General features: G+C 36.4%; 1 pseudogene across 1 annotated transcript; it reads left to right on the forward strand.

Annotated features, from left to right (window-relative positions):
* Positions 1-1,181: 1,181 nt before the first annotated feature.
* LOC148737685 (tetratricopeptide repeat protein 38-like) lies at positions 1,182-7,020 on the forward strand (annotated as a pseudogene). The gene is made up of 4 exons (XR_015996177.1): positions 1,182-1,298; positions 3,220-3,294; positions 4,138-5,118; positions 6,659-7,020. The product of XR_015996177.1 is annotated as a tetratricopeptide repeat protein 38-like (transcript).
* Positions 7,021-7,239: the final 219 nt, after the last annotated feature.

Here is a 7,239-nt window from a genome sequence, read left to right on the forward strand (position 1 = left end):
ATACGTTTCGCGCTTTAATTCATCAGTCGCGCAGGGAAAATAAGCTTCACCAGCGAACCAATAAGAGATAAAAACAAACATTCAAACGCGCAAACAAACAAAAACCTTAAGAGATTTTTCATACAAAAGGATGCTGTTTTTAATTCTATAATACTGCCAAGAACCTCAACAAAAAGTAAAACAGAAAGTATTTCTGGAAGTTAAAAGGATATTTGTTTACATTTGAATTAATTGATGGAACTTTCACTTATTTAATACCTGAATTCAATTATCCCTAACTATTTGTTCGTTATAAAACGGTGAGCGACGTTTACTCGACAAATAAAATTTCGGTAAGCCTTTTGGACAAACTGCGCCCTGTTTGTTGAGTATCACCCTCGGCCAACGACCTCGACCTCGCGCTAGAAATAAGCCTAGCGATTCTGCAATTTGTACAAGACCATCATCATTCGAGTTTCCTCCAATTAAACCTGAGCAATCTTTGCCACTGCAATGAGAGCTTGCTCTCACTCCAGCTTGTTTTTCATGGGTTCCACGGCCTCCCCTGAGCACCCACCACCTCTGCCTAATACACCATATTCTTCTGATCCTTCTCCCCCACCACCAAACCCTCCAACTGATCCTGGGACCAGCACTTGACCTCCAAAGCAAACTTCATTTGTCGTAATTGAGGCAACAGAGTATGCAACAGGAGACTTTTTCCGAAAAATAGATGTTCATAGTTGACAAAATTGGGAATATAAAAAAAATAATAATAGTAACAAATAAATAAAATAATAAAGGCGCTAGTGCAAGCATCTTATTAGGGCGAATAAAGCGTGCAATCGTTTATTAAACTTGCCATATTTGATTTGGAGTTAGAGTCAACGGTGGGGAAAAGAGATGGGGAATGGGGAAAGGCGAAAAATATTCGTTGCCGCACTGACATCCCCTCTCTTTTTGATCGCCGCTCGCTCGCCCCCTTTCGTAAATATTTTTTTCTCTGTCCAACCTTCCGTTGCTGTAAAAAAGTCAAAGATAATACTGAGCACTCGCCCGCCAAAATTACGCCTGCTAGCTATATAAAAGGCAACACTGAGAGCATATTCCGTTGTTCTTACTTCACGCTTTCCGACACCTGTTTTCTGTTTCCAGATTTTGCTTCCTGCTATGCACCGCTGACTTCATTACAGTGGGCCGCACTTTTTCCGTGTTCTGTAATGTGCAGTTATTACAAGTAAAGGAACATTAAGCACGCTAAAACTGCATTTTTTTCCCTCGGAATGTCTTATATGCGCAGTAACTGGAGGGATCTTGACGTAAGTGAAAAATATTGGGTTTTATCTTTAAGCAGGAAATTTTGTTAACACGAGTCAACGTGTTATGCACAGTCATGGTACACTAAATAACGTTTCAGTCGTCATTTGATGTAGGTAAGTGTGTCCTACCTCGTTTATCATTAGTTGGAAGATTTTGGGAGGAACAAACTGACAACAAGTTGAATAGACCTTAACTGAAATAAATGCGTTATTTAACCCCCGGTTCAGCGTGTCCGAGCTCCCCTAGGAACTCGGAGCGAATATATTTTGTTTATGTTTTGTTTTTATAGCATCTTACTCTTCACAGTTTCACTATAATTTATTTTACAATGTGCATATTATGATGTCAACTCCTTGCCGAAAGCTTCTTTCAAACTCCTTAAGAGACTTAATTAGGTGGTTGTCTTACGTACGAAGTCAAGGGATCCCAAAAATTTCAAGTTGTCGGTGTTTTTAGTTGAAGAAATGTCATAATTTGGGCATACCATGCAAACACTGATGTCAAATATTTCTTGATTTGGGAAGGTTTGTCCTCTGATGTAGTTTTTAGAATCCCTCTGCATTTTTTGAACAAACGTGGAATACTATTATTAGGTTTGCAGTGCCAGGCATTTAGCCTTTTTGGACCATTTGTTAGACCATGCCTTATGTAGTCATTACAAATGAAAACACCTTGTTAATTTAATTTAATTTTTTTTTAATTTTTTTTATTTTTGGATGAAGACAGGCCACTGTTCACTGCATTATAAACCCACTTAAATGATTGACTACTAGTTTGACCTGCTCAATTGGCTTATGAAGTTCAATTATGGTACTCATTTTTTATTAGCATTTTGATGGAGTGTCCAAATAACAAAATCAAAATAATGATAACAGACATTCAGAATATTCAGTTAAAATAGACCATTTTAAAGTTGTGTACTAATGGTTGCCAAGCCTTTGATTTGCAATGAGGCTGAAGGTAACCTTGTTGTGATATAGACCAGTATCTAGTTAGCATGATAACAAAAGATTAATTTTCATTTGAAAAGTGCAATGTCTGTAACATAACAAGGTCACCCTGATGACTATTATAAGTTCGACATAACCACAGTAAAGTGTGTGCTCTGATTGGTCAACTTAGTAATTGCACCATTTGCCCATGGGTGTACGCTGCTGACATGAGCAAATGTAAAGACTAGTTTTCCACATATACGTGTTATTTTTTTTCGGTTTCATGTGATTTGCTAATTAAAGGGGGCTCTTTGTTGAAATGTATCAGTGTTAGGTTATAAAACAAGTGGTAAACACCACAGCGTACATGTTGGAGGTTTGCTTAACCCAGAGTCTCTCTCAGCTATCACCTCACATGACTCTTATGCATCTTTTGTGCATAGCAACCTCCTGTGTGCATCAATAATTAGAGTGTATGCTGTGGTGTTTACCATTTGTTAAATGGCAATGAACTATTGGCTAGGGGTCAATGAGAGCTCAAAGTAAAAACAAGCCAGTTACCGTAAGGGCAAGAATATGGGAGTGGCTGAGTTGTGTAATGCTTTTAGATTTTTTAGTCTTGTTGATGGAGAACATGGAACAAGTCTCTAGGACTTATCCCAGAGTGGGGTTAAGTGAAAGCAAAGTGATAGGGGAAACTCACATGAAAACTGCTGCATTTTTATGTATCACTTTTTAAAATAATTTCTGGGAGGAGGTGTGTTTCCTTACCACTTAAAATCATGGAGTGGTTGCCAGGAATGAAAATGTTGGTCACCCAAAAAAATTGACACAGCATTAAATATTACTTGACAACTGAACCACACTGCTAATAGCCTAGAGTAAGTAGTGTAGTTGCTTGGATTTTGAAACTTGGAATAAGGAAGGTTTCAGTTATGAATTGGAAGCATGAAGATAATAATAAACCATTTGTTCTCTGTTTTTGTAGGCTTGGAGAAGTGAAGGATTACCACTGACAAGTAGCAATGATGCAGCAAAAATATTTGATGCTACCCTAACACAGGTTGGCTTTGGTTGAAAATTTATACAAGTGTCAGGGCAAAAGTGAAATATCATAAGAATCAAACTAGTAATTTTAACTGATACAGATATCTTAATTTTTATTTATTGTGCGCAATTCTAGTATGGCAAGATATTAATTTGTTTTTATGATCAACTTGAAAAACCCTAATTAATATGTATGATTATCAATGTGGGAGAAGTGTAAATCTAGCTTTGCCCTGCCTGCAACCATTAATTGATAGCTACAAAATGAATAACAAGGAAAATCTTTATGAATATATGAGCAACTATATTTTTCTAACTAAAAATTAAGTTTAGGTGGCTACCATAAAATTCCGAAAATATTAAGCCCCTCTGTGTTCAAACCCCTCCATGTAGAAGCCCCCAAATTTGAAATGCAAAAATACCTCGTATGATAAGCCCCTCTGAATATAACCCCCTGGGATTTGTATTTGGAAATTTAATCATTGACAATACAAACTAAAGCAAACTACACATAACCACTCTTATCAGGAAGCCTTTTTAGTCATTAAAGAATGATTCCATGCCCTAACGCAATGTGGTCAACAAGTCTTCACTCGCGCCTTGAATTCATTTGGTCCGTAGACAAAGTATTTGTAAGAAAGTTCAATCCCGTCATTACAAGATAGATTGGTTTTAGTCAACTGAGTTGATCACCAACGGTAACTAATGATTGGGGTCATACCATATCTTCCATGTAGCTTTTTCCTGAGAAATATGACAATTAAGCCTGGTGACAACTAACGTCCTTGTGGGAAAAAATGTATCTGGTTTATTTATTTGTTTGTTTGTTGTTGTTTTTTTTTTCTTTTGGTTTAATTAGTGCACAGGATGGTATGATTGACAACAGTGCAATGGAATTGAGGAGTGTGTCTCAAGGATATTAGCAGCAGATCCCAACTTTGGCCGGTGAGAACTTTTCTATTCAGCACTTTGAATAACAATTATTGTGCAACTTTTTATTGGCATGGACTGAAGACAATTCTGGATGGAATAGTCTATTGTTTATTGAAGAGATAAGATTTAGGTAGATACTTGTGTCAAGGACATTGAATATAAAAAGAAATGTGAATTATTATCGTAATCATTTAAACAAATATTGAGTTAATTGAGTTGTTGAAAACTAATACCTCGTATGCAAAAATAAATATTCTTCCTTGGATATTCCCATTGCCATTTTAGTGATTAAGTCTTTGCACTCCTTTTAGTTCCTATCAGTAAAATTGACTGCTTGGCCAAAGTCACTATTCCTTTCCAAAAATTTGAACAACTTAGATTATTCAGTTATTGCCATATTAGTGACTGGGTGATTTAAAAATGATTTGTGGCGACTTCTAGAGAGCAGTAGATCTTGGTTATAAAGGAATATCTCTCTTATTTTGTCTATGTACATGAAGGTGCTTTTAACTTTGATTATCCTAATTGGCTAGCAATAATTGTGCTCAGTGGATGTCACATGAACCCAGAAATGGTGTAACAGATTCGAGAGAGTTTCTGTCATTCAGTGCAAGGGAAGTATTTGAGAATCTGGCTTCAAAGACAAACCAGACCTTCATTCTAAAAGAGTATTAATTCATGGTATCATTTTTGTGGAGTGTCCCATTTAAATGACATCACCTGTTTTTATTTCTGTAATGGGTCATGTGATCTTGTGTGGCTTAGACCTGATCTCATCTGGAAAAGGAATCCACACAGATCAAGAGCTGAAGAGCAGCATGCTGTCCCTTGAAGGGTTAGCTGCCAGGAATAACATCACAAACAGAGAGAGACTGCATGTCAAGGCAGTCAAAGAATGGGCACAAGGGTGAGTGTTACAAGATGTCATGTCAATCACTGAGACAAAATTTTGACTTTTATCAAGTATTTGTCTGTTCCTTTCAGTCGCGTCTATCTAAATGGGTGACTAATCACATTTTTAATGATTGTGAAATGAAATCATATACGTGAACTGTGGATTAAGAATTGAGCACTACAGTAATTAAGCGGTAATAAAAATAAAGCGTTTACAAAAATTTCTACGCCTGTGCGGGCTTTGAATCCTTGATCTCTGAGATACTGCAACGCTTTAAACAGATTGTTCCTTTTGAACAACGTCTTTATTTATAATCACAATTTAAATTATAAATTAAGACTACCTGCAATATAGTGAAGCTTATCGAAGCAGGTAGTATGGGAAACGTGTCAATTACATATTAATATAATATTATTCTAATGACAAATAAATAAATAACAATTACAAAGGTACAGATGTCAATTACAAAAGTAAATACAAAAACATAGGTATATTAATTATGAAGCCACGAGCACATAATTCAAAACAGGAAAAGCTCAAAATACTCTTTATTTTAACGAAATCTAGTTTCTTGCCATTTCATTTATTAATATATCAATATCAGGATTTAAGAATCCTGGTCTAGAAGGATTTGAAGTAAGGATTCGGTTATTTTTTTCTTGAAACTATATTTTGGGAGCTGTCTCAAAACATCAGGAATACAGTTCCAAATTTTTGTGCTCATAGAGGAAAAAGAATTAATGGAGTGATTTAGTCGAGAGTAGTTTATATAGAAGTTACCAGTGGTAGAAGATCGTGTGTTATAATGATGAGCATCTTTAATGGGTCTAAAGGGAGCAGAAATGTTAGATGGCACGACTTTGTTATAGACATCATGCATTAAGATAGAGCAATTTTTAAACTAGATTAAAGGTAAAGACAGAATATTGGTAGAGATAAAAAGTGGAACAGCGTGAACATTTAACTTAGAGAAATTCATCGAGCGGGCTCCCCGTTTTTGAAGATGGAGTATCTTGTTTAGGTGCATTTTGGTTGCCTGTCCCCAGGTAGAGCTGTTTACAGTTATCTATGGTACAATAGTTTATCTCACAAGTTTATAGTTGTGAGCAAGAAAATATGCAAACACATCTCTCACACCAAGAATTCGCTACTAATTTTTATGCCTAAAAAGTAAGGGCGGTCTAAATTATCATCACCACCTTCGTCACTTCTGGAAGATTAAAAATATCTTCGAAGGCAAAAATTTCTTATTTGTTTTGCCTACCCACCATTATACCTACACCTACAAATATGAAATTGTCATGTACAAAACAATTTGTAAAATTTCTGCTGCAATGAGTGGCTACTGGAAATTTCTCAAATAATCCCTCTACCCTTCTCCCTTGTCATCAGCGCTACACCTCAAGAGGGTGAGTGACAAAAGGGGTACAATTTGGTTGGACAAAGAGGCTGTCCTCACCATATCCCCTTTTCCTTCACAGAGGAGCCCCTTATGGACAGCAATATGAGCAATTGATTACTGACAATATACTTCCATTCTCATTTCTCTCAGAAATACTGTCCAAGCATATCTAACGTGTGAAGATATATTAATGGAAAACCCAACTGACATGTTTGCGTTGAAGATGGCTTATGACTCCTACTTCTAGAGATTCAATCGCAAGGGTGATACCGAAATGGAAAGAAAACATGCCACTCTATGGGTAGATGGCTTAGTGCTAACTGTTCTAAGTTCTTTCAGTATTCAATCAGTGTTTAGTCTGTCTTGTGTGGAGGATCCTGCCTTTCTCTCCGAAGTAAGAGGCTAGTCAATCAATCAATATCAAAATCAATCAATACTTTATTTACCCATGTAGCGTCAATGAGCTCACAGAGCTCGTTCAAAATACGTACGTGCCAGAGAACTTGAAAATACTTGCGTGTCAGAGAGCTTGTTCTCATAAACAGCCCTGTTTGTGTCTACCTTAAAAGGTTGTTAAGTTAAACTTCAATTGAATACTGTTTTTGATAACCGTAATGACTCGCTTTAGAGCCTTAACCCTTGCAAACTGAATTCCAAGGAATTCTCAAAAATTCCCAACTATGCAAATCAGCTGTAATATGAAAAGCTTGGAATTAGTGGGAATTTCTGGG

Source organism: Stylophora pistillata, chromosome 2 (assembly GCF_964205215.1).
Source record: "Stylophora pistillata chromosome 2, jaStyPist1.2, whole genome shotgun sequence".
NCBI lineage: Eukaryota > Metazoa > Cnidaria > Anthozoa > Scleractinia > Pocilloporidae > Stylophora > Stylophora pistillata.